This window comes from Lissotriton vulgaris, chromosome 4_2 (assembly GCF_964263255.1).
Source record: "Lissotriton vulgaris chromosome 4_2, aLisVul1.2, whole genome shotgun sequence".
In the NCBI taxonomy this organism is placed as follows: Eukaryota; Metazoa; Chordata; class Amphibia; order Caudata; family Salamandridae; genus Lissotriton; species Lissotriton vulgaris.
Window position 1 is genome coordinate 681,939 of NC_141692.1, and position 22,169 is coordinate 704,107.

A 22,169-nucleotide genomic window follows, 5' to 3' on the forward strand; every position below is an offset into this window, starting at 1 on the left:
TGTTAAAGTATGAAACGTTTTATATTTCTAAAAAAAAATACCAAGGTGTCTACATCCGGTAACGCACGAAATTTTAAAAAGACATTCGGCTCCATTTACTGAAAAGTTTCATAAGAATAAAAAAGAAGTCTAGGTACAGTCTCTTTGACGTACTATAAGTTCTTTGAGGGGTGCATGAAGAAATTCAATAAGTTCAAATCGCAAGGTTTTTACGAAATATATAGGCCTGTGCGCGCACTCGGTCGCGCACGAAAGCCTGGAAATGCGATATCCATTTTATTGACAACTGTTGCCGAGAGTGCGCACACCGGGTCGCGCACGAAAGTTTAGTAAGGCTATTTTTATTTACAGACAAATTTTAATGTGTTTAAAAAAAGGCAAGGTACAGACTTTCGAATTCTGTATTGCTTTACAAGGAGTCTCTATGCAACTTGAACAGTGAAGAAAACGGCTTGTTTTCGAAAAAAATATTGCCAGAACTTTATTGCCAAAAGTATAGGTTGCATACACGACATTTTTCTGAATTAGCATTTTAAAAACCAATGAAATTCACAGAAAAAACCATAGGTTTTACACACGTTATAGTTAGGAAGTAGCATTTAAAAAACCTATGAAATTCACTGAAAAAACCATAGGTTTGACACATGTTATAGTTAGCTGGAAATTTTACTGACCTAAAACCAATGAAATTCCACGTTATAGTTAGTTGGACTCACTATAACTTGCGCGTGCAATGCACTGCTGATGACGTTACATATTACATCATTCATGACATGGTCAGTGACATCACTGATGACACCATCCTTGTGACATAGTGACAGACCTCCTTTCACTGTAATGTAGAAACTGAAATTTAAAAAAAAATGCAGATACCCATATCAGTTACAACAAGTAATTCAGTAATTCCACCATCTATATACACATCCACTCATACATATACTCACTCATCATATGAAATGATACACCTATACATCCTGTTACACACCGACAATCATCGAAAAGTTACTCACAGACATACTCACACGTGCAAATAAACTATTGAACATCCATTTATTTGAATATAGAGTTATACACACACTTCCACCTTACTTCTATTGAAAAATACACATATTTATTCTCTTAAACAATCACTTATAGAAACACATACTTATTTAAACAGGAACTCTTTCAATCTCTTACTCTCACATATACTCACTTATATACATCAATATTCACATATACTAGATTAAAACATATGTCGTTACTGATAAAGACACTAGTGAGACAGTCATTCACTCACTAACAAACACATATACACACTCATCCACCCATACAGTCCTGCACATATGCTGTCTTCAAAACACATACAAACAGAGAGTCAGTCACTCATGCATCTATGTGCTAAGTAATACCCCCACCAAACAATATAGACACTCATACTGATACTAAGAGAAACATCTAATAACCCATATACATACGCATGTAGCTACTTACCAACACATGTAGCCACTTATACACAAAGTGAAACACTAATATATATATTTAAATATTTAAACATTACTCACTAATATTTATTTTTCAGAAAGACACATATTCACTGGATGGTGTCATCAGTGATGTTATGAGTGATGTCACGGACCATGTCATGAATGATGTAATATGTGAAGGCATCAGCAGTGCATTGCACGCGCAAGTTATGGTGAGTCCAACTAACTATAACGTGGAATTTCATTGGTTTTATGACAGTAAAATTTCCAGCTAACTATAACATGTGTCAAACCTATGGTTTTTTCAGTGAATATATATATATATATTACCTACTGGCGGTCGCCAGTAGGTAGTTATAGTTAGGATTGTTTTCCATAGGAAATCCTCAACATTCTATTTGGAATAACTTTGGCCCTGGTGGATGAGTCTTTGCGAATTTCTCAAAGAAGATGGCTAGGTTCGCTGCACTCCTTCCCTGAAAGTTTGGGGGGGATTGGTCAAGTGGGGGCTGAGATATAAGGGGGGTCCCAAAACATGTTTTCTCAATGTTATTTTCCATAGGACCTTTAGACTCGGCTACAGTTCGAACGGGTGAATGAATTTATAAGAAATTTGCCAAAACTGTAGAGTCTTGTTCGCAGATTACGCTTTTTTTGGAATGGTGTAAATCCGTTCAGTAGTTGTTGAGAAAATTAAAGTTAAAGTCAATTATATATCTATAGGCGCGCACACGTGCGCGCACCCAAGCGGCTGCGCGTGAGCGGTATTTTTTTGGGCTGCGTGACGTCTGTTAACGTTCGATTCGAAGGAAATCAGGAAGTTTTGTCCGCCATTTTGTCACTGCGAGTAAATATATTGTTCATTTCAAAGCGTTGAAACATGGAAAAGGGAGAAGGTAGAGATTGTCTTCCTGCGTAGGTTTTCTCGGGGTGTGCAGTAAGGCCCTTAAACGCAAAAAGATATAATTTTTCCCCGAAAAAAAAATACGGGGTGCGCGCACCCGGTCGCGCACACCTTTTTACAAGAGTGTGAAAATGGAGGTAAATCAGAAGTTTGAGTGCTTAGATATAAGGTGGCTCCGAAAAGAGCCCTTGTGTTAATTTAGTGTTTTCTGCATTTATAAGTAAGTACCGATGCAGAGCCTGATGTTGCAGAGGAAGATTCTGTTTCCCTCATTCGTGAAATGAACACCGTCTCTCCTATAGATGTCTTGCATGTGGTAGCGCAAGTTGTTGTGGTAAATAGAACCCATGCTATAATCTCTGAGGAACGCAGAAACAGATTTATTTACATGTCTCCTTGCTTTCCTAAATTGTGCACAATGGTGATTGGACCAATTCCATTTCTGTCTTTGGCATATATTGGAATATACCAAGGCAGATCGAGGAAAAAGTGTCATCAATTGTCGAAAGGTGTCTTTTAGAAGCATTTCCAGACCTACCCCAGTGATTGTACCTAGATCGTTCCCACCACAGTGCACAATTATAAGGTCTGGTTCTGGGAGATGCATAAAAGTTTTCACCAATGGAATCAATTGGTGACATTTCAATCCTCTTTTGGAAATCCATGTTATGTGTACATTTGGTAAGCTGAGGTTGCAAATTCGTCTGCTTACTGCATATTTTTCACTCCAGTGAATATAACTGTGTCCTATTAGCCGACCTGGAAGTGGAATGGTAGTTAGAAGTTGAAATTCTAAATAAAGAAAAAGGAAGAGGCTGGGTGTGGTTTAAAAAATAAAAATGATTGGTTGATTGTAACAAGTGGAGAGTGAACAGGTCAATGTTTATGTTAAACGAAAAGTACTATTGGGTGTGAAAAAACAAGACATGTAACAGAGTTGTGTATTGGCAGGTGTTTCTGGAGGGAAAATAGTGTTCGTAGTTTGTTGTAGAACGTTGAGACATGAACTTTTGACCTGTGCCTTCAGCAAGGTGCAGAATGAGGTGTAACCATGGAAACAGCCGGAGATGGCAGTTGGTGATGGGTTCACTCTTTGGGGCCTCTGGATCTGAGTCTGTTCTCTGGTGGCTGGCGGACAACTGTTTGTTATTGTGGAGATGAAAGGGTGATAAGGAGAGAAATACGACATAGCGTCTGGCCTGTAGAAGCGTGGGAGCAGTGATTAACTCTGAGTGAAGCGGAACTGTGTCGGTGGTTAGTAACAGTAAAAAAAAATGTTAACAGTGGTATAACTGTCTTTACGGTGCGCGACCTAGTAAGAAAGAGTTCACGGGCCGTAATTGGTTTGCAGGTTCTAATATCAGTAAGTGAGGTCGAGAAAAGAAAACATTCAGGACTTTATTTAGGAAGGCCTTGCGCCACCGGTGCGTTACTTTTTCCCATTTTAAAAAATGAGGCACTGGAGGAGGAAGGTCTTCATAAATAAGGTCCTCAGTGACTACAGTTAAGGTTATGTGGAACCCATGAATAGTTTTTCAATATGAAATCATTTCAGTTGAGATTATGGATTAAAAGAGAAACCGTGAATATTAGAAATGTTTATTTAGAAATGTACTGTTTTAAAGGCAAATCATTATGTAATATGAGTACAGAAATTGCAAAAAACACAGTAATTGGTATTGTCAGTAGTACATGGAATACAAACGCTATAGTTGAAGAAAAATGAATATAGTTGGAAAAAAACATTGTACCCTCTTATAAGGAAGTATACTATATTTTAATAAATGGAAGAAGGTTTCTGGCCTTTCAGTTTAGGAACGATATATGAAAATGCAAGTGGTTATACATCATTACTTTATGAATCAGCTGTCAAAGAACACGAAATCATAATGTCCACTGTTAGTAAAGCAAATAGGTCTGTTCTTCAAAAGAAAATATGGAAAAGAACGTGAAGAATATAGAAAACCAAAAGGAAATGAGGACGTCAATGGCTTGTTTGAGAGTTATTGAAGCATTGTTTAGGGAAAATAGGTAGCTTCTGCTTGTAACAGGAAATCAGTTTTATCATTTGAAAACATGTCAGCCATCCAATTGAGAAGATGAAAGGTGCATTCATGATCTGTTATTATTGGAGCGTCTTTTACCATCATAGGGCAGCTCAGTGGGTTTTCGATGTAGCTCTCTGTTAGGAAATCTTGCGCCGCTGCGAATATATTCCAATGACCCAGAACTCCTTGTATCGCTGCAAAGGCCATAAACCCTCCGGAAAGTATGTCAGCTATCCAATAGAAAAGAGTAAAGCAGTACTGATGATCTGTTATAATCGGAGCGTCTTTTACCATCAGAGGGAGCTCGGTGGGTTTTCGATGTAGCTCGCTGTTAGGAAAGAGTTAAGTGTCCATTGTGTAGGCAAAGTATGCAGCAAGTGCCTCTAACATGAAATCATTGTTATCATCTGAAAACATGTCAGCCATCCAATTGAGAAGATGAAAGGAGCATTCATGATCTGTCATTATTGGAGTGTCTTTTACCATCATTGGGCAACTCGGTGGGTTTTCGATATAGCTCTCTGTTAGGAAATCTTGCGCCGCTGCGAATATATTCCAATGACCCAGAACTCCTTGTGTCGCTGCAAAGGCCATAAACCCTCCGTTGTAACAAAGCTGTTGATGATCAAGTAACGGATTCATGAGGTGATTGTAATTCGGTTCAGGAGGTACCAAATTGCAGGGACATAAATCCAGGGCCCACGTGAAATCACAGCTCAGGCAATGAAATACAGGCTGCACACAGGTGAAATGCGAATATCGAAATGATAATCGATATGAAGTATTCAAAGTCGAGAGTGGTAAGATGCCGTAGTAGTCAAGCATCCTCTGGCGAAATAGTTCTAAGTGGCCCGGCTCGTTTGCGAAGGCAGGAGGGACATCCATTTTGAATTTCCCAAGATGGTACAGGAAACGGCGCAGCACCGCTGGTTGTATAGCAACTCCACAGAATTAGGTCGCCGGCTATGCAGTGGAGAGGAGCAGAATGACTTGATACATTTTCTAGGAGTCTAGTCACTTATATATTGCTTAGTGGTTATTAAAAAAGTAGCTTTTTTTGAACTGGAGGAATCGTTAAAAAATAAGGGAGTGATTTGAGGGAGTTGTAAAGCAAGGTCAATTTTTTTTACATCAATGCTGTTTTCTGTGAATGTTAGCTTAGTGAAAGATATGTGTGTGAGCAGATGCAACGTTCAGTTTTAAATGTGACAATGGCGCTCTTGTTCATGTCTTCCGATTCAAGGTCGGTATTCGCTGCTAAATACAAAGATTAAGAAACGCATGCGTGGGGTACATAGTGTGCATTCTTAAAGGAAAGTAAATGAAGGGTTATTTTTACCGCGTTAGCATTGTTGTTTAAAAAGTTATAGTGATTTCTATTGTATGTGAAGAAAGTGTCACTGATGAAGACTGAAAATAAATCCTTATAAATGATACGGACTGGTGTATTTTAGAAAAGGTTTGTAACATTACATGAATTGTGGAAAAAAAATAATGTAATTGAAAGTGTATGGTTTGAAAATGAAAAGTAGAGGTTTATAGTTCATGTTTTGAAAGCAGTTCTAGAGGGTCAGAAGAAAGTGTATGGTTTGAAAATGAAAAGTAGAGGTTTATAGTTCACGTTTTGAAAGCAGTTCTAGAGGGTCAGATGCATGATAGATTTATTAAAAATAGAACATGTTTTTAAATAGTATTTTGGAAAAAATATGTGTCTTTATGTACTATTTACATTATGTGCTTGTTGCGTATTCTTTGAGTTTTAGTAATCCTGTGTCTTATAAGTTTTGTAGGGGCGGTTTGAGGTTCATGGTGGGTTTGGGCAGGGAGGGTAGGTTGGGGGTTTGTAATAGGGGGTTTGGCTGGGGTGGAGTGCGGAGTTTAGTGAAAAGTGAGGGGGGCGGGGAGTTACGGTGTTTGGTAATGGAGCAGAGTCAGAGGACGCCACATTTGTGTTATGGGCTGCCACGGAAATATGTATTTATTCTCAGAGGTTTATTATATTAAGGATATATATTAGCATGGTGGCTCTTGTCGTTTTGTTGTTTTGTGTATGTTTATAATGCTGGCTCTGTAGTTTTTGTTTATGGACCTTATTGCGACACACAGGAGATCTACGTTGCACAGTTGGAGATCAGAGACTTAGGAAATAAAACTTTATAATTGTAAGGGCTGTAAGCGATAGAAATTGCCCGTTCTCGGTGTAAAAAATATCACCGCTATTGGTGGTATTTTCTACGGTGTTAGTACTCGAAGGAGACTAGTAACATATATGTGTAATAAAATTTTGTAATAGGCTCAGCATTTTACATTATCTTGGAGAGCAAAAGTTGATTTTACATAGCAATAAGTCTCTTATAATTAAGGGACGGATTGTATATAGTGCTATTTAGTACTCTGCTATGTGATTGATGTCGAATATTTCATAAGAGGAGGCTTTAAAAGATTTACGATAAACTGGTTTTCTAGGGAAGTGGGTGGAGTGTTCCGTGTAAATTGCAGAATAGAAACTAGTAAGAACCAATTGGAAGTGTTGTTTTAAAGTCACATGACTGCACATGCGTGTGCCGACGCCTGTACGCGATAGGTGGGTGCGCACACCCGGTCGCACACTATAAGAAAGCGGCGAGAAAATATCAGCTAATATGCTCTTCAAGCTTGTTTTGGTACAAAGAGTTAGTTCTGAAAAGAACTTTTTTTTTTTTTTTGGAAACAAGTGTTATGATGCTTTTTATTTCTTAAAGTTGCGACGACATTTTTCAGTATGTCATACTATCCAAATAAAGTGAAGAAATTTAACTTTTCTTGGAGCATTTATGACTCTCAATTATTTGTTTAATTAGAGTAAAGCTTTGCTCTCCGTATACAAGAATTTCTCCACAGTTCGTGCATTTCATGTGCACGTTCGCCAGATATGGTCTCAAGTCCATCTCAGCACTCGATGGAGATACAGGTCGTCCACCGGAAGATGTGTTGATTACTTCTGATGGTAATAGCGTGGCCTCCGTTTTTCTTGTGAAAGGTGGTCGCTCATTTTCATCAGATTCGGAAGATGAATGCGGAACGGTAGCCATTGTATCAAAGTCTTCGGGAAGATGTTCGACGTTGTTGTCTCTTGAGAGTAGAAAAGAAAGTGATGGTAGTGGGTGGAGTGCTGCGTGTAAATTGCAGAATAGAAACTACCAAGAACCAATTAGAAGTGTTGTTTAGAAGTCACATGACTTCACATGGGAGTGTCAGGTCCTGTACGCGATAGAAGGGTGCGCGCACCTGGTCTCGCACTAAAATAAAGCAGCGAAAAAACATCTTATAATATGCTCTTTGAGCATGTTTTGGTGGAAAGAGTTAGTTCTGAAAAGAACTTTTTTTGGGGGGGGGGGAAAGAAGTGTTATAATGCTTTCGATTTCTTAAAGTTGCTACTACATTTTTCAGTATGTAATAGTTTGAAAATGAAGTGAAGAAATTTATCTTTTCTTGGGGCATTTGTGACTTTCAATTTTCAGTTTAATAAGAACGAGGCTCTGCTCTCCATACAAAAGAATTTCTCCACACTCGTTGCATTTCATATGCACCTTCGCAAGATATGGTCTCAAGTCCATCTCAGCACTCGATGGAGATACAGGTCGTCCACCAGAAGATGTGCTGGCCACCTCTGATGGTAATAGTGTGGCCAGGGCTCTTGTCGATGCTTTTGCATAATGCTCAGGATGCCTTTGTTTAACATGCCGCTGCATGGTGTGTGCAGAAAAGGAATATTTTTTATTTGGATTTCCCCTTGAGAGCTCCGAATTGCATATCGTGCAGGTTACTTTTGGCGCATTCACTTTCTTTTGATCTTCAGGATAAGTGAAAAATTGCCAAATGAAAGATTCCTTTTTTCTTCTTAACGGTGGTCGCTCATTTCCTTCAGATTCGGAAGATGAATCTGGTAGGGAAGCCATTTCAGCAAAGACTTCCGGAAGATGCTCGACGTTGTTGTCTCTTGAGAGTAGAAAAGATTGTGAGGAAAGTGGGTGGAGTGCTTCGTGTATATTCCAGAACAGAAACTACTAATAACCAATTGGAAGTTTTGTTTTCAAGTCACGTGACTTTACATGCGCTTCTCAGGATGTGTAGGCGGTGACACTATGTAGTTACGAACGTGATTACATACTTGGGAACTAGCATTCAAAAAAACAATGAAATTCACTGAAAAAAACATAGGTTTTACACACGTTATAGTTAGGAAGTAGCATTTGAAAAACCTATGAAATTCACTGAAAAAACCATAGGTTTGACACCAGTTATAGTTAGCTGGAAATTTTACTGACATAAAACCAATGAAATTCCACGTTATAGTTAGTTGGACTCACTATAACTTGCGCGTGTAATGCACTGCTGATGACATTACATATTACATCACTCATGACATGGTCAGTGACATCACTTATGACACCATCCAGTGAATGTGTGTCTTTCTAAAAAATAAATATGTTTTATATATGTATATGTAAAGGTCGAGGGACGAATAAATGTTTAAATTATTGTCTTAATGAATGTTTTTTTCAAAAAGAAATGATTGGATAACTGGCTTATTAAGTGTACCTTAGTGAATACATATATTAGCGAGTAATGTTTAAATATTTGAATATATGTATCAGTGTTTCACTTTGTGAATAACTGGCTGCATGGATTGATGAGTACCTACATGTGTAGGTATTTGGGTTCTTAGATGTTTTTTTAGTATCAGTATGAGTGTTTCTATGGTTTTATGGGGGTATTACTAATCACATAGATGCATGAATGACTAACTCTCTTTTTGTATGTGTTTAGAAGACACCATATGTGCAGGACTGTATGGGTGGTTGAGTGTGTATAGTTTTATATGCAAATAAATGGATGTTCAATAGTTTATTTGCATGTGTGAGTATGTGTGTGAGTAACTTTTGGATGATTGTCAGTGTGTGACAGGATGTATAGGTATATCACTACATATGATGAGTGAGTATATGTATGAGTGACTATATAGAACTGTTGGTAAATGAGAGAATGTGTATATAGATGGTGGAATTACTGAATTGGTTGTTGTAACTGGTATGGGTATCTCCATTTTTTTGAAAATGTTAATTTCTATTTTCCAATATGTGTTTTTTAGGGTTACATTACACTTAAAGGAGGTCTGTCATCAGTGATGTCATAAGTGATGTCACTGACCATGTCATGAGTGATGTAATATGTAATGTCATCAGCAGTGCATTACACGCGCAAGTTATAGTGAGTCCAACTAACTATAACGTGGAATTTCATTGGTTTTATGTCAGTAAAATTTCCAGCTAACTATAACTGGTGTCAAACCTATGGTTTTTTCAGTGAGTATATATATATATATATATATATATATATATATATATATATATATATATATATATATATATATATATTCACAGAAAAAACCATAGGTTATAGACCATATATAGTTAGGAATTTGCATTTACAAAACCTTGAAAATTCACTGAAAAAACCATAGGTTATAGACCATATATAGTTAGGGATTAGCATTTAAAAAACCTTATTTTATTTGCACAAAACCATTGAAATTCCATATATAGTTAGTTGCACTAACTATATATCGCGGACCCGCAATCCACTGCTAATGATGTCACATATTACATCATTCATGACATGGTCAGTGACATCACTGATGACATCACTGATGACATCTCAAATGACATCACTGATGACATCACTGATGACATCTCAAATGACATCACTGATGACATCACTGACATCTCATTTGATATTACTGATTACATCACTGATGATATCATTTATGTGATAATACATCTTCAGACTCTAATATAACCTTTGATACACTCAGTGTAAACAGGCACTCACAGACTGTCACACATCCATGGAGTTACTCACACACCTATTCAGTCATGCAAAGAATCAATCACATCTCCATTTCCTTAACTATACAGTTATACACACCTTACTTATTCAAACATATACTAACACATATTTACTCTCTTATACAATCCTTGATACAAGTTCACAATGATTCATACAGCCACTCTCACATTCACTGACTCTTATGTTCAGTTATTTATATATGTCAACTCTCACATGGAGTGTGTTTTACATATGTACTTACTTTGACATGTAGAACTGAGATATCCATTCACTCACCAATATACTCATGCACACAGTCAGCTGTCCATACAGCTGTTTCTACATGCACTTTTGAACCCATACACCTAGGGAATCAACCGCTCACACATCTATGCACAGAGTTATACACCTCCCAGCCACCCACACACACACTCAGTCTCCCATACAAATACTTGGGCAACCATTCAATAACCCATATAGTTACTGATATAGCTACTGATTTAAACATGCAGCAGTTTACAGAAGAACATAAATCTTGATTGCCAAATTAAGACACTTTAATCACTAACCCATGCACTCAGTGAGACACATTTAATCATTCTCTCATACAGTCAGTCATGCACCTACTAAATCCTTCATCCAGACACTTATACATCCACTCATTCTTCAATATGTAAGACATATTTTAACTTTACAGAAACATACAGTCACTGGGTGTTGTCATCAGTGATGTCATCAGTGATGTCATTTGAGATGTCATCAGTGATGTCATCAGTGATGTCACTGACCATGTCATGAATGATGTAATATGTGACATCATTAGCAGTGGATTGCGGGTCCGCGATATATAGTTAGTGCAACTAACTATATATGGAATTTCAATGGTTTTGTGCAAATAAAATAAGGTTTTTTAAATGCTAATCCCTAACTATATATGGTCTATAACCTATGGTTTTTTCAGTGAATTTTCAAGGTTTTGTAAATGCAAATTCCTAACTATATATGGTCTATAACCTATGGTTTTTTCTGTGAATTTCATTGGTTTTTTAAAAGCTAATATCTATAGCTGTAAAATATATTCTTTATTAAGTGACGTATCACGTAGCCCGTGAGATGCCTCATGATGCATCGCATAACCGTGACGTATCGTCTCTGCAGCGCAAACCAAACCCAAAACGTAAGCGCGCCAGAACACGCTTAAAGATATATATATATATTTTTTAACCTTAATTAGACAAAATCCACACGTGCACATATCACAAACGTTCAAAAAACACAATATGTCGGACTCCCATTACGCTGCCGGTTAGCTGCCCGGTTAACGTACCAGGAAGCACCTTTACCGCGAAAAATCGCAAATTTTTTTTTTTCACCCCCCAGGGAACTTTAATAGCCCCCTCATCAATCCTAGGGGTTCAGGAGGGGTCTGCCTTACCCCTTTCATTCATTTACACCTTTTTTTTTTCCACCTCTTGTCTCTCGATCCCACAGAGAGACAAGATGGCGGCCGCTCCAGACTGATTACAATGATAACAGCCAATCAGCTTCTCCTCAGACTCCCGTTACACTGCCGATTAGCTTCCCGGTAGCTGCCCGGTTAGCTGCCCAGTTCGCGTACCAAGACGCGTCTCTACGGCGAAAAAATCGGATTTTTTTGTTTGTTTTTTTTTTGGCCCCACGTGGCTTTATAATATCCCCCTCATCAATCCTAGGGGGTCAGAAGGGGTCTACCTTGCCCTCTTTCCTTCATTTCCCCCTTTGTTTTGGCCTCCTCTTGTCTCTCGATCCTACCGAGAGACAAGATGGCGGCCGCTCCGGACTGTTTACAATATTGACAGCCAATCAGCTACTCCTCAGACTCCCGTTACACTGCCGGTTAGCTTCCCGGTTAGCTGCCCGGTTAGCTGCCCGGTTCGCGAACCAAGACGCGTCTCTACGGCGAAAAAATCGGAATTTATTATTTTATTTTTTTGGGTTACACTGACGGTTAGCTTCCCGGTTAGCTGCCCGGTTAGCTGCCCGGTTCGCGAACCAAGACGCGTCTCTACGGCGAAAAAATCGGAATTTATTTTTATTTTTTTTGGGTTACACTGACGGTTAGCTTCCCGGTTAGCTGCCCGGTTAGCTGCCCGGTTCGCGAACCAAGACGCGTCTCTACGGCGAAAAAATCGGATTTTTTTTTTTTTTTTTTTGGGCCCGGCGTGGCTCTATAATATCCCCCTCATCAATCCTAGGGGGTCAGAAGGGGTCTACCTTGCCCCCTTTCCTTCATTTCCCCCTTTGTTTTGGCCTCCTCTTGTCTCTCGATCCTACCGAGAGACAAGATGGCGGCCGCTCCGGACTGTTTAGAATGTTGACAGACACCGGAGAGCCAATCAGCTTCGCTTCGCAAAGTTCCGATACGCGAAAAGTTCGCGAACCGGAGCGCTGCCCGGAGCGCTGTTACAGATATATATCTTGTTTTAAACGTTAATTTCTCAAAATCCACTGAAGCACATATATTGAGACCTAGCAAAGGCACATCGGGCTAACAGTCCCTACAATTTTGCCAAGTTTCGTGCAAATCCATTCTGCCGTTCGAGCTAAAAGTCAGTCCAACCGCCCTATGGAAAACTCAATGCAAAAAACGCGTTTTGGGACCCCCTTTTTTCTCAGCCCCCCCTTGACGAAACCCCACCAAATTTTCAGGGGCTGCTCAGAAACAAAATGTGCCATTTTCCTGAAAATTTCAGCCGATTCCGTCCACAAACGCCAAAGTTATTAGGCATAGAATTTTCAAAAGTTCCATAGAGAAAAAATCCTAACTATATATACCTACTGGCTATCGCCAGTAGGTAATATATATATATATATATATATATATATATATATATATATATATATATATATATATATATATATATATATATATATACATATACATATATATATATATTACCTACTGGCGTCTCGCCAGTAGGTATATATAGTTAGGATTTTTTCCCTATGGGATTTCTGAAAATTCTATGCCTAATAACTTTGGCGTTTGTGGACGGAATCGGCTGAAATTTTCAGGAAAATGGCACATTTTGTTTCTGAGCAGCCCCTAAAAATTTGGGGGGGTTTCGTCAAGGGGGGCCTGAGAAAAAAGGGGGGTCCCAAAACGCGTTTTTCCCATTCATTTTTCCATAGGGCGGTTGGACTCACTTTTAGCTCGAACGGCTGAATGGATTTGCACGAAACTTGGCAAAATTGTAGGGACTGTTAGCCCGATGTGCCTTTGCTAGGTCTCAATATATGTGCTTCAGTGGATTTTGAGAAATTAACGTTTAAATCAAGATATATATCTGTAACAGCGCTCCGGGCAGCGATCCGGTCCGCTTACTTTTCGCTTATCGGAACTTTGCGCGCAGAAAGCTGATTGGCTCTCCGGTGTCTGTCAACATTCTAAACAGTCCGGAGCGGCCGCCATCTTGTCTCTCGGTAGGATCGAGAGAGAAGAAGAGGTGAAAAACGAAAGGGGAATTTAATGAAAGGGGGCAAGGTATCCCCCTCTTGACCCCCTAGGAATGTTGTTGGGGTTATTAAAGGGTCCCGTGGGGAAAATAAAAAAAAAATGATTTTTCACGGTAGAAGCGCTTCACGGGCCGCGAACTGGGCCGCAAACTGGTAGCGAAACGGGAATTCGCCATTTTGTGCTTCGTTAATTAAATTACTAGGTATAAGGGGGTGCGGGAGACGTATCCTAATCCCCTATGTTTCCTGAGGGTGGCTGAGGAGGCTGATATATGTTGATACATCTCTTCCAGCGGCTGCGCCATCTTGCCTTTTTTCCAATGCCACAATTTTGTCGTGCACGGCAGCCATTTTAGATGCCAGGCTGGTCCCATGCTATCACCTAACCCTGCGGATGTAGTTTATGGCCCCAGCTGTAGAGAATTCAGACATGCCAACCCTCCCGATTCAGGCGTGTGACTACTGATTTCAGTGCTAGTCTCCCGCCTCCCGATTTCTGCAAGCAAAAACCCGGGGGCATATTACGAACAACTAGCGATAATTTTTGTCTCTAACTTGTTTAGAGACAAAAATTATCGCCGTACATCGGCGATTTTTATCGCAGATAAACCTTGCTATTATCGCAGAAAAGTCAGCGATATTCATGTATTATCGAGCAAATGCTCTTAGCCATGTTATCCACCTCCCATTGGATAACATGGCTAAGAACTGCTCAGGGCAGGTGTTAGATTTTGGAGATATCTCCAAAAGTTGGTAATAGAAGGTAGCGATGTTAGGGACTGTTTCCAGTCGCTAACATCTTGGCACGCCACTTTGCATGTCATTAGTGATAAGTATCACTGACATGCAAAGCGGGGCCCAAGATGGTCGCTATCTCCTTTTAGCTGTCACTAACTGGTGTTAGCGACAGCTTGGTAATAGGGAGATAATTTTATCTCCGCTTTCAAGGCTTTTAAAGCCAAAAAAGCGGAGATAAACCCCCTTGATAATATGCCCCACGATTCCTTGGGGGTTTCAGCTGACAGGGCTTGGTATTGTGTTACATGGTAATTTTTCCAGGAAACGTCAGAGGGTCGATGCAGGGGTTCTAGAAGAGGTGATAAACCATTTAAGCCTCATGAACAAGCGCATGGTCTTTTAAAGATTTGTGAAGTACTCGGAGCGGCGGTGTGTGTGTTTCCTCTTTCAGGAGCGGGCGGGGGGGCACTGCCAGCAACTTGCCAGGTCAGGTAGTGTTCAACACGTGCATCACCCTTTCTCTGCTTGCTATTGCGCTCCATGCTTCGGAAAGGTAAGAAAAAGAACGTGCATTTGAGTTTGAAATGTCCGATCCTGCAGCAGCACACTTCCAAAGCCCACACATGACAATAACCCGATTCAAGGCCCCATTCACCCGTTTTTAAAAAAATAGATAACACTCCAACAAAGTAAGGTTATAAAACTTTATTAACTATTAACTTTAACGAACGGAACAAAAACTAAAAACATTTAAACATTTCTCAACACAAAAAGCAACAATGGTTAGAAGCTGTCTTTTGTGCGAATAGTCCCAAGGCAGCACAACGTGCAGAGTTCTGGACGGCACCCAGGTGATGTCGCCTGGGTGCCGCACTGGTTTAGGGATCCTACAATGCTGCTCCGAAAATTGGCGTGGGGCGTCCCGGGTGGGGCGGGGGGAGGCCTCGTCAGTAGCGGTCTGTTGTGCGAATAGTCCCAAGGCAGCACAACGTGCAGAGTTCTGGACGGCACCCAGGTGATGTCGCCTGGGTGCCGCACTGGTTTAGGGATCCTACAATGCAGCACAGAAAAACAGCGTGGGGCGTCCCGGGTGGTGCGGGGGGAGGCCTCGTCAGTCGCGGTCTGTGTCCAGTGTCACATGGCTGACACAACATGTACGACAGGCACCCAGGTGATGTCCAGTAAACTGCCGCACTGGTTTTGGTATCCTACAATGCTGCTCCGAAAATTGGCGTGCGGCGGCCCGGGGGGGGGGCGTGGGGGAGGCGGCGTGAACGGGCCTCCCCAGGTGGCGGCCATCTAGCTGAGTTGCGCCCGCTCTTGCGGTTACAGCGTCTCGCTCACCATGTTGTTGAGTTGCTCCCACTCTTGCAGTGCAGCGATAGGCGGCTGCCACATGGCTCTTAAAATGGCGGACGGCTCCTCGGTTTTGGGCCTGGTCCACTGAAATGGCCCTGGGACACTTTGGAACTCGGACGCTTGCCTGCTAGGGCTTGGGCTCCATTCTCGAAAAGCGTCCCCTCAGCCGTGAAGATTGTACAAAAGTCTTGGGGGCCCCCGACTCCCGCAGGCTTCCGGTGGGGAGCGGCTGCCATGATTGCTCGCGGAATGACCACGACGGAGCCACGAGATGGTGGTGCTCTCATGCCGACGCCAGCTTCAGTCTGAATGATCCAGAAACAAGGTGGGGCTTTCATCGTTTGGGAAAAAAAAATGTTCTAAACCAATGAAAAGTGTTATTTTTAGGTCATATGACCAAGCCTTCCATCTTTAGGAAACCAAAAGTAAAATGAACCAATGAAAAGTTTTATAAACAAGTCACATGACCTGTTATGCGGCATAGGGCTACAAAAAGCGTAGAAAATCCGTTGGCACGTGAGGCGGCGTCAGTAGCGGACCGATGTGCGAATAGGCCGAAGGCAGCACAACGGGCCGAGATCCGGATGGTACCGAGGTGGTGTCCAGCAAATTGCCGCACTGGTGTGGCCATCCTACAATGCTGCGCCGAAAGACGGCGTGTCCAGCTGAGTTGCGGTCACTGTTGCGGTATAGTGACTCGAACGCGCCGAGATCCGGATGGCACCGAGGTGGTGTCCAGCAAATTGCCGCACTGGTGTGGCCATCCTACAATGCTGCGCCGAAAGACGGCGTGTCCAGCTGAGTTGCGGTCACTGTTGCGGTACAGTGAGTCGAACGCGCCGAGATCTGGATGGCCCCGATGTTGTGTCCAGCAAGTTGCCGCACTGGTGTGGCCATCCTACAATGCTGCGCCGAAAGTCGGCGTGGGGTGCCCCGTTGGCTTATGAGGTGATGTCAGTAGTGGACCGATGTGTGAATAGGTCGGAACCAGCACAAGGCGCCAAGATCCGAATGGCAAGTCCTGGATGTTGAGTGCCTCAGTTGAGAGTTCTGAGCAGTGCTTGTAAGACTGTCTGAAGCTTATTTGCACCTGCTGCAGCTTCACTAGGTCCGGCGGAACTTTTTGCCTTTTCCTTTCTGCTTCTTTTCCTACAATCCGTTTCATCTGAAGACACGATCAGGTCCCTGAATGTGTGCAGGGGGACGCTATTGATTGAATGAAAATGGCGGCTTGACACAAAGCTGACTCAAGCGTTACTGTTGGTGCTATACAGACAAAAATTGGTTTTTAGTTTGTACATTCTTCAGGTTTTTTTTTTCCATCCAAGTCTGATTGAGAGTTTGTAGAAAAATGGCTTCAGATTTTCCACATACTACTCTTCAACATTCTTCCTAAATGTAACAATGTGAAACTCACTAGGAGAACGGCTGTTTCTGTTTCCTTTCAAAATGCTGCCAACAATATTTTCTGAATGGAAGACACCATCTTGTAGCATAAAGGGCCGAAAGGGGTTCTGGTCTGGCCGATGGTTGGTGGAGACATTTTGACTATATCTTGGACCTGCCCGGCCTCGCCCAAAATGGCGCCGGTATAAATGGGACTCGTAACTCCTTGCCCGCAAATGTATATCTAGAAAATGTTATTGTAAGTGGCCCTGTTCTATTTTAATTACAAAATGTATGTCCACCGATTCCGCAACTGTTAGACACCTTAGTTCTTGCAACCTAATGGCCCGCTCGTTACGTTCCTCTACAGTGTAAATGTCTCCTCATCATATACGATTTCAGTTTGCTCCGTGGCCGGCCCACGTGGTTATAGGCCCGTATTTGTATACTGACATTTTCACAATAAAGGTTTTTAAAACAAAACACGGTAGTAGTATTTACATTGGTAAAGTTTTTACTTTTAGTCACTGTTTTCGAATCAGTAAAAGGCAAGTGAAATAAAGCAGTCCAATTACATGACGGATAAAAGGTTTTATATGTAGGAACGCAGTAAAGATAAATGGTCAAGGGCAGTTGTGTTTTTCATGTCTGCAACATAAAGTGATCGATAAGAATCTGATAATCAGGCGTATCGGCGACTAAGACAGCAGGCCGAATCTCTTTTACTCAACGGCTCCGTCATGGAAGGAAGAAACGCCCTTTTTCTCGAAAAAGGAATATATTTTACTTGCAAGACAGTTGTAAATTTTCCGGGAAAGTACATTAGCCTGGAATATTATAACATATGTTTGAAAAAAAAATATTGTTCGAAAATAATAAAAAGCGTAATTTTTAGGTCATATGACCAAGCTTTTCATCATTAAATTAACAAAAGTAAAATGAACCAATGAAAAGTTTTATTAAGAAGTCACATGACCTGTTATGCTTACGTTACGCGCTGCGCGCCGCGCCTCGGATCACTTCCGGGTGCGCTAACGCGGCGTGTCATAAAACGCATTACGCGACAACGTAGGTCAAGAATATAGTCTAAATGTCTCCACCAACCAGCGTTCAGAATACAACCCCTTTCATCAGTCCAAAAAGTTCTGTTAAATGAGAACAGAGGGGACAGGCAACAAGAACCATCAGTCAAAGAGGGGAGGGCAAGTTCTTCTCTTCCGGGTCATGTTGGGGCGCTACCGGAACTGATCGAATTGGTAGTCTATAGTGTTTCTGGATGTTTCAGACTCAAGCAGGCGTCAGCATGAGACCACTACCATCTCGTAGCTCCGTCGTGGCCATTCCACGAGCAATCATGGCAGCCGCTCCCCACCAGAAGCCTGCGGGAGTCGGAGGCCCCCAAGACTTTTGTAGAATCTTCACGGCTGAGGGGACGCTTTTCGAGAATGGGACCCAAGCCCTATCAGGGAAGCGTCCGAGTTCCAAGGTGTCCCAGGGCCATTTTAGTGGACCAGGCCCAAAACCGAAGAGCCGGCCGCCATTTTGAGAGTCCTGTGGCAGCCGCCTATCGCTGCACCGCAAGAGCGGGCGCAACTCAACTACATGGTGAGCGAGACGCTGTAGTCGCAAGAGCGGGCGGTAAACAGCTGAATGGCGGAAGAGGCACAGTGTAGCAAAAGCGGGCGGAATGGCAACTAAAACGATAAAGGGGCGCCCCACTACAGCTTGTCTTCAGGTCAAACGGATTGTGGGACAAGGTCCAGAATTGAAGAGTCATCAAAAGGCAAAAAGTTCCGCCGGACCCCGGGAGCCGGCCGCCTATGTCGGGGGCGATCTCAGGCTACACCAGTGCTATAAGACTTGGGGAGGGTGTCGGAGCCATGCGTCTTCTCCGAGTCCATGGCCATCACACCGCCCCTCAGGGGCCTCCGTCAAGCTGTTTAGGAAGGTAACATATCACATTGTTTTCTAATGCAGTCAGGTCTACAAACGACACTCACTTACTTTGAGAATAGTGAAGCTGCAGTAGGTGGAAATAAGCTTTAGACAGTGTTACAAGCACTGCTCAGAACTCTTAACTATGGCACCCAACATCCAGAACTTATGCTATTTGAGAATGGCAGTGACATCGAAGCATCTCAGGGACCAAAACCATTAACGTACTTTCACGTATGAAAATCTTACTTGGGGAGGGGGCAGGAGCGAAGCGCCCCCTCCCAGTCAGCGCCACCACACCGTATGTTGAAAATCTGAAGCCATCGTTCTACAAAGTCAACCAAACTTGGATTGAAAAATCTAGAAAAATGTACAAACTGAAAACCAGTTTTGGTCTGCATAGCATCAGTAGCAACGCTTGAGTCAGCTTTGTGTCAAGCCACCATTTTGATTCAACAAAGCACAGGCATTGAAAAAGGCTGAAATTCAGAACTCTAAACTATGGCACCCAACATCCAGGAGCTTGCCATCCGGATCTTGGAGCCTTGTGCTGCTTTCGATCTATTCACACATCGGTCCACTACTGACATCATCTTATAAACCAACGTTATGTAAATAGTTTTTTAATAAAATGTTTTACCCTGTTTCTTTGCTGGTGTGTTGTCTATATTTTTAATATTTGCATAGGGTTTGTCGTTATTTTGTGCGGGATGGGTGATGGAGCCGAGCTGTCTTGCAGCCCTCATGGTGTGGAGCTCAGTTCATCTCACTATTTTCGTATTTCTCATGAAGGGTTGTTCCTAATATTTCTATTTTAGCGAGGTCAAAAAGAGATCCAATTAGTGGCCTACTGATTTTGCTCGATTACTTTTATTTTTTTACACGATTTTTCACTATCTGCAAAGACTAAACAGAGTATTGCGACTTTGTGCTTGTTTGTAAATAGAGAATGATTCAAAGAGAACCAATTCTAAAACAGTAAATGCTTGGACAACAATCAATCAAATGGAGAGACAAGGAGGCACGACGGATTACAACGGGGGTAAAGGCCTGCGTTAACTACCCTTCAGTATCTGCAAAGAGAGAGTACTACTAAGACAAAAGAGGGGAGGGGGGGGGGGTGCAGCGTTCAAAGCACATCAGCGTGCATAAATACGAAAATGTTTTTATCTATCACGTACTTGACATTTTAAAGCTTTTCATATTTGCTATTAAAAAACCAATGAAATTCATAGAAAAAACCATAGGTTATAGTGGATATATAGTTAGGAATTTGCATTTACAAAACCTTGAAAATTCAATGAAAAAACCATTGGTTTTAGGCCATATATAGTTAGGAATTAGCATTTACAAAACCTTATTTTACTCGCATAAAACCATTGAAATTCCATATATAGTTAGAAGCGCTAACTATATATCGCGCACCCGCAATCCACTGCTGATGATGTCACATATTACATCATTCATGACATGGTCAGTGACATCACTGATGACATCACTGATGACATCTCAAATGACATCACTGATGACATCACTGATGACAACTCAAATGACATCACTGATGACATCTCAAATGACATCACTGATGACAACTCAAATGACATCACTGATGACATCTCATTTGTCATCACTGAACACATCACTCATGTGATAATACAATGAACCTCTTCAGACTCTAATATAACCTTACATACACTCAGTATAAACAGACACTCACAGACTGTCACTCATCCATGGAGTTACTCACACACCTAGTCAGTCATGCAAAGAATCAATCACACCTCCATTTCCTCAACTATACAGTTATACACATCTTACTTATTCAAACATATAATAACACATATTTACTCTCTTATATAATCCCTGATACAAGCTCACAGTGATCGATACAGCCACTCACACATTCACTGGCTCTTATGTTCAGTTATTTATATATCTCAACTCTCACATGTATTGTGTTTTACATACGTACTTACTTGCACATGTAGCAATGAGAAATCCATTCAGTCACCAACAGACCCATGCACAGTCAACCGCCCATATAGCTGTTTCCACATGCACTCTTGAACTCATACTCCTAGTGAATCAACTGCTTACACATCTATGCACAGAGTCACGCACCTCCCAGCCACCCACACACACACTCAGCCTCCCATTCAAATACTTGGGCAACCAATCAATAACCCATATGGCCACTCTTATAGCTACTGATCAACACATGCAGCAGCTTACACAACAACAAACATACTGATGCACAAATTAAGACAGTTTAGTCACTAACCCATGCACTCAGTGAGACACATTTAATCACTCTTTCATACAGTCAGTCATGCACCTACTAAATTCTTCATCCAGACACTTATACATCCACTCATTCTTCAATATGTAAAACATATTTAAACTTTACAGACACATACAATCACTGGATGTTGTCATCAGTGATGTCATCAGTGATGTCATTTGAGATGTCATCAGTGATGTCACTGACCATGTCATGAATGATGTAATATGTGACATCATCAGCAGTGGATTGCGGGTGCGCGATATATAGTTAGCGCTTCTAACTATATATGGAATTTCAATGGTTTTATGCGAGTAAAATAAGGTTTTGTAAATGCTAATTCCTAACTATATATGGCCTAAAACCAATGGTTTTTTCATTGAATATATATATATATATATATATATATATATATATATATATATATATATATATATATATATATATATATATATATATATATATATATATATATATTACCTACTGGCGGTCGCCAGTAGGTATATATAGTTAGGATTTTTTCCCTATGGGATTTCTGAAAATTCTATGCCTAATAACTTTTGCGTTTGTGGACGGAATTGGCTGAAATTTTCAGGAAAATGGCACATTTTGTTTCTGAGCAGCCCTTGAAAATTTGGGGGGGTTTTGTGGAGGGGGGGCCGAGAAAAAAGGGGGGTCCCAAAACGCG